Raw genomic sequence first — 11,947 nt, 5'->3', positions numbered from 1 at the left:
TTACAAAGCTCTGAATGGCATAGCACCTTCATATATCTCTGAGCTTTTAATATCTTATCAACCACAAAGGAAACTTAGATCATCCAATTCTAATCTTTTTTTTAATCGTACCCAAAGTGCTCCACAAACAAAGTGGAGAAGCTCGTTTATCCATTATGCCCCAAACTATGGAACACCCTGCCTCTGTACATCAAAGCAGGCGAGTTCAGTAAATAATTTTAAAAAGATCTGAAAACATACCTGTACAGGAAAGCTTTTAGTTAACTCATCTTATCCTGTAGACTACATTTTCAGATTATTCTACATCTGCTACTATTGGAGGGCAGCCAGCCAGAAGCAGATGGGCTCCCCTATTAAGTCAGGTTCTGCTCAAGGTTTCTTCCTGGAATATGGGAGTTTTTTCCTTGCCACAGTTGCCATATGGCGTGCTTGTGGGGGGGTAAGAGGGTTAAGGCTGCCAGTCTTATGGCGTCATTTTCTATATTTTGATATGTTGCTGAGTATATCATAAACAGCAAAGAAAAGTGATTGATAATGACTGACTGACTATTATTGTGTTACATGCTTCAAATGTAAAGCACTTTGAGCTGCATTCTGTGTATGAAAGGTGCTATACAAATAAAGCTTTATTATTATTATTATTATTATTATTATTATTATTATTATTATTACTTTAGTATGGTCTGTCTATAATATTTCCATACAAATTCCATATGTTTATTTAATACATCCTTATACAATGACTTCCAGAGGATGTGGGGGGGGGCAGTTAATCTCTTCTGTTACTGATATGGTAGCAAAATGTGCTAGAATTACCAAGGTCATGGGTTTGATTGCCAGACACATTTGATACATGTCTGGTAAACTGTTGGCTTTGATGTGCTGTGTGTATCACAGAAAATAACTCACTCTGCCATCAGCCCTGACACTACTGAGTAAAGATATCCGCTAAATTTAAATATTTTATCTCAGGTGCCTCAAAATTCCTTTCTTAGAAGAACTGCACCTGTCTCTTAGGCTATCCTCTATTTGGTCATGTCTGAATCCAGTATGCTGAGTTGGCAGAACTTGTGTCTGCCTTGGCCCATGTCAGGAGTGATTTTGAAATTTGTGGGATGGTGTAGGTGAGCAATTTGTCAGAAACTCAAGAGCTTATCACTGGAGGTGTCTGCAGGTGCCTCTGGCCTGAGTTTGTCTTTGCCACCCGTGGGTTTGTTTAGCTGACCTCAGCGGGAACTCCTGACGGTGGCGCTGCCCCTTGGGTCATCTTCCGGTGGATATTTGGACAAGGCCGGGAATCAAAGGTGTTGTGGGAAGCCCCAGAGCTCCCAGAGCTAAGTGAACATTTCCTGGGGAAACATGAGGCAGATCAGGCCAGCGCTGTGTGCCGCGGCTCAGGGATGAATGCCCTCTTTATATTGAGGTGGAAGAGAGAGGGGGGGGGGCGAGACTGCTCACTTACTGTGCACTCTTCCCTCTCACTAACTTCTCTCTCACTTGCCCCCCTTCTCAGTTGCTCTTGCTGTCCTTCTGCCCCCATACCCACCTTTTCTTTGCTGACAGCCCACCCCCTTATTAGAACTCCCCACAACCAATTATATTGAATATATGCACTCATAATGAAGCTGCTATTTCTCATATTCTCTTATTCTCGTCTTTGTCCTGCTAAATATAGCCTTCAAATAGAACACTGACTGCAACCTTAGTCAGAATGAATATACTTGTTTAGAGGGATTTAGGGTTTTTCAAGATGAAAATATTTCATGTGTCATCGTCATTTCATGTGTAAATACTTTATGAGGCCTCTATTCACCACTTCTGAGACTGAGGTGTGGTGGCCACTACTTATTATTATGTCTGTGCGAGGATGGGTGTGTGTGTGTGTGTGTGTGTGTGTGTGTGTGTGTGTGTGCCACCGTGTCTGTCCGTCCGTCCGTGCATGCATGTGACTATTCTTGACCACCAGATAACTCACTTACCGGTATACCTGGCAACAAGGTATGAGAAGAGAAATCTCCATATCACAGCAGTGATTCTCTCTCTGAGTGTGTGTGAGAGAGAGAGAGAGAGAGAGAGTGTGTGTGTGTGTGTTTAGTTGTAGCTCTAATATTTAAGCATTCATTCAAACTTACAGAATACAGTTACAGCTGCTCTGAGAGTGCTTGTGCAAAGTGGTTGCTTTCACACCACTCAGCAGAGTGTTACAAGTTCAGACCCTCCAGGATACTGATAACGTACTTTGAGTATTTTTTAAATGCTATATAGTAAGTCATTTCTAGAGTTGTTGCAAAACGAAAAGGAGCTCTATCCATCCCACACCTCAGCTTCTACATATCCCATGCATTAATTCAGAGAACAGTATAGAATAGCAGGTAGAGAATTCTATGAATTCACACAAGGAGGGGCTAGACTCTTGCCTCAACAAAATATTCACAAACTATATATTGCAAACTAATGTTGAAAGCCTCTGACTGAAATAAAGACATAATAGTATGTATACTGAAGACAACAGCAGAAATAAAATATGTAGGCCTAATGATATCGGTCTTGATATTAAGTTTTTTAATAATATAGCTACAGGATGAGTGGATTGAGGTTAGGATGAGGACACTCAGGCTCGTCTGAGTTACCGCCACTACCACGTCACACAGTCTGCAACTCTCAATTAGACTGTGTTTAACCCACACTGCCAGCCTATGTATAGCAGAAGGATTGGTCTCAGTCCTGCTTCTTATCCTTGCAGAGCCTTGCAGCCAGATGACTCACCCTGTGGGGACGGGAAGAGTCAAGTCTTAGGGAAATGGCTCTGAGACAAGGTGAAGAGTGAAAAGAGATTGGTTTTGATACTTACACAGGATCAGTAAAAAAGCACTACATATCTAACACTAAATAACAATAGCAGTAAAACAAGACTAAATATCTATAGATATCTGAAAAGAGAGCAATACAGAAACAGTCCAAAACACCCAAGAGAGGTCACTGAAGGAAAGACGAGGTTTATTTAGAGTACATTTCATATACTGAGGCAATTCAGTGTGATGTACATAAATAAAAGCAAAAGGAACCTTCAAAGGAAAGATAAAGACAGAAAAGCAACATTAGTAAAAGAAAGTAGTGAATTTAAAAGCGTATAGCACATACAAAGTCTTCAAGCTACACACACACTCTCTCACACACACACATAAGCACACACACACACCCATATGCACCTACCCCTTGAGCCTGAGCCTGTTCTCTGGTTGGTCTGACCCTCTGATGAGAGTCCCAGCTGCACCCCAGCCAAGACACCCACAGCTGCTTCTAATATCTCCCTTCGTCTGCTGCTCACCAACTGCAGTGCAGCCTAATGCCTCGGCCTTCTAGAAAATTCCACAGCTCTCCGGGCTAAAAACAACCAGTTTAGTCCTCGTCAAGAGTTTCTTACTTTCTCAGCAATTTAGAGATGTTCATGCAACAAATTAAATGAACACAACATCTTTACAATAGATTTTAAATCGTTTTTTTATCTAAATGAATACGAATCACTAGTTTCATGTTTAATGCCAAACCCTCACACATGGTTGCAACTACATAGTGTAGCTAACAGAACTTTTCATCCAAATTATTTTTCAGTGTAGGACTGTTTTCCATTGTGTGGATGATGCAACTTGTCACTAATTTACAGGTTATATGCACTGTGTAAATCACAGTCATTACATCCATGGACCATGGGTTGAAATGTTCCTGTAATCATGGGGTAGGTGTGTGAAATCAAAATCGGTCTTTCAACACAAGGCTGTAATTTGTCCAGTCACAGGTTATGTTAATCGATATACCGGTACACTCTATATGAAGCCATGTCCAAACATGAAGAGGCTGATCATAACCAGCCATTCATATAGAGAATGACAATGACAATTCATATAGAGAATGACCATGTGAGTGTTTATGTGTGAGACTGTCAGCTACTGTGCTGGATTCACATGGTCTCCTGAGTGTTAATAGAGTCAGTATACTTGAAGGAAACAAGATATATAGATTCATGATATTAAACCTTTGACACCATGGCTGTGTGACAGGGCGCATACCCACTGTCACAGTAGCGAGGCGCTACCTTTATTATACTGATTAGTCACTTTTTTGACTATCATGTCAATTTTTTGTTTAATTTATTGAAAGTATTTTTTTCTTTTGTTTATTTTTATCATCCTTATTGCCAAATATTGGCCTTATTTGGGAATAAATAAAAAATCCCATCGTCAAACATATTCCTCTGCGTCCTCCTGAGTGTGACCAACTTGCTCAAAACCGCACTTCCTCATTTTACACTCAACAGGCTGTTTTCATAATATTTGGACTACCGGTAATCATTTTTTCTTGTACTAGGAGGACTTAGCTTTTTAGTTTGCTAGTTTCCCAGTAATGCCAGTTGTTTCCTAAGTTATGTCTGTGACAGCGACCAGGAGTCCATTTTGTGAGGAATTTCCACCAGTGATGTCTTGTGCTTTATGCTCTCTTGTGTTTAGTCTAAGTTTACTCCTAGGTCACCACTTTCCTTTGGCTTACTACAGCTGGGGAAACCAGTCCCTTCAAGGATCACAAACCAACCTTCTCAGCGTATCACACATTCAAGGAGAACACTTTGTAATCCACACACTACTTATACTGTAGTATAACTGCATTGTACTTCAAGGAAACAAACTGCAGTACAACTGCAGTTATTTTTTGGGAAACCCAGTGACCTCAGCTGCTCATTACGGAAAGGTGTATGTGATTCACCACAAATGCATGCTTACATTTGTGATCATTCACAACTTGATAGTGCCCTGTTCCTGTGCATGAGGCATTTCCACATCTACGTGATAAAGCCAGAAACTTTCTAATGAGGAGACACAGCACTCAAAGAATCCTCCATACTAGAAATACACGGGATTAGTTTGTGATGGCAAAATGGCAGTTGTCTACACATATGTCCCGCCCCCTCCTGTATGCCTCTCCATTCACTTGAATAGGAAAACAGCTACCCGATAACTGCCTAAAGTGCCAAGTCGAGGGACTTGCCTAAAAGAACTTTGATAAAGCTGATGGAGAGCAGGGATGAGTTCAGCAGATTCATGTACATGTAATGTTAAAACCCATTAACTCTAACAGGGACATAGGGTGGTGTTTTGGCTCTGTAGCTGCATGTTTCTGTAGATATCCAGTTTGCTTCCTGTGTGTGTGAGAGTGCATGTAAAGCATGTATGTATGTGTAGTGAAAGAATGTAAAAAATGAGGCAGGAGAGAGAGCGAGGGAGGGATAGAGTGAGCAAGCATTGGAGAGAAAGGCAGAATGCCCACTGTCAGCTGTTAATGATTCTAGAGCTTCACAGATAAAAGGCTAGAGCAAGACTCAGATTGGGGCCCAGGGCAGGGGATTATTTCATACTGTGCATGCACAATAGCCTAGAAATCTAGACGCACCCTAGTGGCAGCAAATGTAATTTGCAGCCAGGGTAGTCTAGCAACTCTCCGTTAGCTGGAAAAGTGAAACTTCTATCAGGCCAATCACATCATGTATAGAGTCGGCAACGGTTCCGCGTGAATTTCCTGCCCCTCGGATTGAACAGTGACTATGGTAAGTTCCCAGACCCTACATATTGATGTGGGTCTGGCTCGTCAGGCTACATGCACAATGCATTACTATGACAAACCATCCAGGCTCTTTTATAAATTAAACACACAAGCAGCTTTAAAAGATGTCATTTCACTCCTGGCACAGTTCCACCCCCCCTCCCATTTTGAAACCCTTATAACGAGCAAGAATATGCAAGGTTTTCAATTGATCCATGCATTCCTTGCAGGCTATTACACAGCTAACAGCTTGACAGACAGATGTGCAGACAGTTATGTTAAGCATGTTTTTTAAGATGGCATCAGCACCAGTTAATAGCATCTAAACTAGATGTACCGCATAGCGGTACAAAATATGACCGCCGCTCAGTCCTGTACATCCGTTCCGCGAAAATAAATCACACTTCAATTTGTCTCCATATTTTACTCCATCCCCACTCTTGAAACTTTTGTGTATGCTTGTTTGGCATGCCTGAGTGTCCAAAAGGGCTGCACAGAAAGTACCCTACTGGTGCTGAAAAGGTGAATAGATTGTAGAATAGCCAAAGAAGATGTAGAATTGTTATAAAACCTTTAAAATCTCTAAACAATCACAAGTAGGGCAGTTCATCACAGTTCATCCATTGCAACTGGATTGATGAAAGGTCACTTACACCTGTAGGCTACATTGTATTTGGGAAAAGCAAAAGGTATCAGCATAATGTTATTTATTTATTTATTTTTTATGTATTTATAAACAAAAACATCTCTGTCAGTTCCATGCCGTTTTCAACAGCTATCAAAAACAAAGGTCATTTTGGATGGATGGATTTTTGTGAATGTTTCTTCTTCTACATAAGATTTTAGTCATCTTTAGTTCATGTAATACTTTATTGTCAATGCACAAATTAAGTAACAGTAGTCTGAAACGTTATTGTTAATGCACAAATTAAGTAACAGTAGCCTAGTCTGAAACGAAGTGCTGTTTTACATCTAACCAGTGGTGCAAATAACTGACATGTCCAAATGGGCCTTGATGAAATCGCGCCGCTAGACTGTTCATACACATTTTAACGGGCCAAAGTTGAAGAGCTTTTGTCCGTTATTGTTAGTGCAAATATAGGCTGATTCATGTTCCCTTGCATTGTTTAACTGAGGTCCATGGCTAGTCTGGCTTTCATCAGACCAAGCTCAATCTTTTTAAGAAATCAAAAATAAATAGCGGGCAGATCAGGCTGGGTTCACCCAGCCTAGTCCATAGGCACCCGATATTGTTTAATTTTTCCGATTGAGATATACACGCTCTGGCTATTCTAAATGCAAAAATGCATCAGGGGGAGTTATGACAAAACGGTAACTAACAAACTAGATCCTAATAGAAAGTTGTTAGCTTCCCTAAGCTACAGGTAGGATTATAAGGTAGGCCTATTGACAACATAAATTGTCAATAGGCTATGCTGGCGACACAAATAAAATCTCCTTTGAAACCAATGGCTTCGCCTTTACAGTATCAAGCGGACTTAAACTGTCATATCGTGGCGAAAAGTTGTAATAACATTCACGCAGCTCCATGAGTCAAGGAAAGCGCCAAATGAAGTAGCCACTTCTAAATGGGACCTACTACACAGTAGCTTAAGGTGTTTTGCTAAAACAGCCATAATGAAATGAAGGTGTCATTGTTTGGATACTTCACACACACGTGCTTTTAATTTCACAGACTACAACTACCAAGCTGTAATCAAAGCACATCGATTCCCCTCTCACACCCTGCACGACTTTAAAACAAAATAAACAGGCGTCTCAGTCTCACGCATGTATAGGCAAAACTGCATCAGACCGGTGTAACGTTGGTAAATCTTCCATTGCACAGAATGATTTTTGTAGCACGTGCAATAAATGACAGTCGAAAAGATACAAACAGTGCTGCTATACATTTGCTTGGTATAACCGCATTTATAGTTTTCTACAAATGCAATAAATCAAATGCCTCCATCACTCAACCAACGCTTAATGGTAACATTACCTAGGTCCTTATTGATATTACAAGATTAACGCATTACCTGCAGTAAAACCAAGCATGTCCGATAAACATCCTCAGATTTATTTCGCTTCAAGAAGAAATGGGAATTACACTTCATGTGAACATCGCCCTATCCTTATTAGATGTTAAGCTGCGTGTAAATTACAGTCCTTGTATGAAGGCGTCCATTGTTTTTCCAACCCCTTTTAACTTCCAACAAAATTACGTCTCACTGCAACGATGCGCCATCTAGTGGACAAACGACTACTTTCGCCAATACTGAAAATGCAGCCATGATGATGATGATGAATATTTATTTTGGCTTTCTTTGTTTTTAATCCTACTGATTTTCATTTTTTACCGGGGGGGGGCAAATCACAAATGAGTGATTATGAGCCAGGTTTATGTGGGCCCTTGAGACCAACATACCATAAAAGATTCACAGAGAACTGTGTCTGCCCTACCCTCCTTTCGGGGGTCCAGTCCAGCGGGGGGGCTGCAGATGAAAACGAAAAATGACGGTTCCATGCTATCCATATGGGGGTACATGCTCACCAAGTTTTGTGTACCCGGTCTTTCAGTGTCCCGGGGAATCCTTGTTGGTGTCACGTCACTAAATGTACACATAAATTATTTTATTGTAAGGCCCCCATGAACGAAAGTACACAAAACTTGGCATGCATTCAGAGGGTGTCATAATGATCCTACACTTTTAATTTTGTGCAGTTTTGACCTTGTCAGCCAGAGATATTGAGATGAAAACACCTAATTTTATGCTTTTTAATTTTTAACTAGGTGGCGCTATACATGAAATAAGTGGTAATGGGATGGGTTGACATGCCCCCTTAAGACCAACATAAAAAAAGGTGGACCTCCTAGGCCCCTACGGTTCTCGAGATATTCACAGAAAACTGTCTCCGCCACCTACAGGCCAGTTGGTGTATAGTAACATAAATTAATTTATTGTGTGGCCCCCATGAACGGAATTCCACAAAACTTGGCGTGCATACAGAGGGTGTCATAATGATCCTACACTTCCAATTTCGTGCAGTTTTGACTATGTTAGGTCACAGATACCTTCAATTACACCACCTCATTTTTTTTACTTTTTTTGTGTTTAACTAGGTGGCGCTATACATGAAATGAGTGGTTATGGAATGCGTTGACATGGCCCCTTGAGATCAACATACAAAAAAATAATGGTCCTCCTAAACCTTACGGTTCTCGAGATATTCACAGAAAACTGTGTCTGCCCTACCCTCCTTCGGGGGTGCAGTCCAGGTGGGGGCTACAGATGAAAATGAAAAATGATGGTTCCATGCTATCCATATGGGGTACATGCCCACCAAGTTTTGTCTACCCCGTCTTTCAGTGTCCCGGGAATCATTGTTGGTAATGCGCCACTAAATGTACACATAAATTATTTTATTGTAAGCCCCCCATGAACGAAAGTACACAAAACTTGGCATGCATTCAGAGGGTGTCATAATGATCCTACACTTTTAATTTTGTGCAGTTTTGACCTTGTCAGCCAGAGATATTGAGATGAAAACACCTAATTTTATGCTTTTTAATTTTTAACTAGGTGGCGCTATACATGAAATAAGTGGTAATGGGATGGGTTGACATGCCCCTTAAGACCAACATACAAAAAAAAAGGTGGACCTCCTAGGCCCTATGGTTCTCGAGATATTCACAGAAAACTGTCTCCGGCCACCTACAGGCCAGTTGGTGTATAGTAACATAAATTAATTTATTGTGTGGCCCCCATGAACGGAATTCCACAAAACTTGGCGTGCATACAGAGGGTGTCATAATGATCCTACACTTCCAATTTCGTGCAGTTTTGACTATGTTAGGTCACAGATACCTTCAATTACACCACCTCATTTTTTACTTTTTGTGTTTAACTAGGTGGCGCTATACATGAAATGAGTGGTTATGGAATGCGTTGACATGGCCCCTTGAGATCAACATACAAAAATAATGGTCCTCCTAAACCTTACGGTTCTCGAGATATTCACAGAAAACTGTGTCTGCCCTACCCTCCTTTCGGGGTGCAGTCCAGCGTGGGGGCTACAGATCAAAATGAAAAACGATGGTTCCATGCTATCCATATGGGGTTACATGCCCACCAAGTTTTTGTCTACCCCGGTCTTTCAGTGTCCCGGGAATCATTGACGGAAATTTGGACATGCGAAAAAAAAAAAAAAAAAAAAAAAAAAAAAAAAAAAAAATCAACTAAACCTATATGACCGGCTTAACTTGCGCCGGCGGTCATAATAACACTCAGGATACATTATATCATATAGTGGGATGCTTGGTATGTTTCAGACCAATGATATATGAGATGTCATGATTTTGTGTGACATGACACAGTAGAGATGGTATATATGAAGAGTTCAGATGCAAAACCCTCCAAATCCGTCTGACCACTTTTCTTTTAAATGAGCATTTAAATTCAGGCTCCTATTTTTTGCCTATAAATCGATATTTCAGACCAGGAAGATAGTGGTATTTAGTGGGTTTTGAAGTAAAATTATTTGATTAACGTATACTATGTGTGGAGAGCATCCACTCTCCATCTTTATCTCATTTTTGACGTAGGTGGCATTTAGAGGCTTTTGCATCTGAACCCTTCATATACACACAATATTGTTTGCACCAGAACCCTCTGTGTAGGATGTAGGATTCTTAATTGTGATGTTTGCTTGATGTGATTCTTTTCTGTTTTTGTCTAATTCTCTCTCACTTTCCTTTTTTCTGCTACTTTCCTCTATGACGCACATTCTCCCACACTCTCCAGGTCTTCTTGCTCTCCTCTCTCTCTTTTTGCTCACATAGTGTGTCTCACTCTCTTTCTCTCTCTCTCCACATCTCAGCACGTAATTTTCACCACTCCTCTTTTGAACATGTCTGCTACACATACACTCAAACACACACACACACACACACACACACACACTTAGAGAAACACACACACATACACACACATTCTGGTGTGAGGAGTTCACTGTGGCGGCTCGTGAGAGGGGGGGTGTCGGAGTGGGAGGCGTGTTTGCAGCGCTGGGGTTTCAGGGGCCCTCTCTGCTTGTTCCCCCCTCCCTCTCCAGACATGTTTCTCCAGCAGGGGGACTGGGACTGGGGATGTTCAGACATTCCTGCACACACACACACACACACACACCGCCTCAACCCCAGAACCGGATGGTGATGAAGTAGGGGTCCAAGAAACACATGTCTGGTCGTTTATCTGGCAGAGATCTCTGCAGTTTCTCTCTGTCCAATGGCTTGAAGCAGGCTCCAGGACCTCCAAGCAGCATGATGTACCATTCTACACAATTCTGGCAAGGCTACAGAAAGGTAAAACATCCCTCATCTAAACACGGCCCCACCCCAGACTGCTTTAAAAACTCTGAGAAGTGCTTCACAGTAAGTGTTTCATTTCATAAGTAGAATCTACAAGAGAGACATATTATTAAGGAATCACAAATACTTCCAAATCCCTACTTTTCTTTCTTTCAAAAAACAAAATGTTTAAGTTCTATTGACGCACCCTTATACAGAGCTCAGGGTCTGTTGCACATGTTTGCAGATGCTGGGAGAGTCTGTTCTTTCCTAGTGACGTGACCTGAGATTGTCTGCTAGGGTTTCTTTCCCTCCACAAGGGAAACCATGGTAGGCTTCATATTTGAGATGCCCCTCCCACTGGGCAGACACCCAGGACTCTTCTGGCACTCCAACAAAAAAAAAAAAAGAAAAATATCCAGTCATGGGTGGATTGAAACCCAACTCTCTCTCTCTCTCTTTCTTTCTCAATCTCTCTCTCTCTCTTTCTCTCTCTGTCTAACTCACATTCTGTCTGTCTGCTTTTGTCTCTTGCTTTTCTCTTGCCTCACTCTCTTCTTTTTGTCTCACTCTGTCTTTCTGTCTCACTCTCTGTCCCTGTCTCACTCTCTGTCTTTCTGTCTCACTCTCTTATTTCTCCCTCCCACTCCCTCTTCTGGTTCACCCTTCCTTTTTCTGTCTCACTATTTTGCTCTCCATTTTTTGCACCTATCTTATCGACTGCAGCTTCAGCTGTGATGAAGACAATGGCAAGGGCTGTCCAGACATCACTGACATCACCCCCACCGTTCTGCTCAGGTTACCCCTGAGCACCTTGGGTTTGCTTTGGAAGATGGTCCATTTTTGTTTCCGACCCTGTCCAATGTCTCTGCTGACTTCACCACGTTCTCACCCTATCTCTGATTTCCTCACCATGTGCGTGTTTGTTTGAGAACTACTGTGCACAGTAATACAAGAAGATAGAAGTTCTCGTCTATGGTTAGACCGTGAGTCTCTCCTCGTATCTCA

This window comes from Alosa alosa, chromosome 6 (genome assembly GCF_017589495.1).
Source record: "Alosa alosa isolate M-15738 ecotype Scorff River chromosome 6, AALO_Geno_1.1, whole genome shotgun sequence".
NCBI lineage: Eukaryota > Metazoa > Chordata > Actinopteri > Clupeiformes > Clupeidae > Alosa > Alosa alosa.
Note: the sequence above shows the minus strand (reverse complement) of the source record.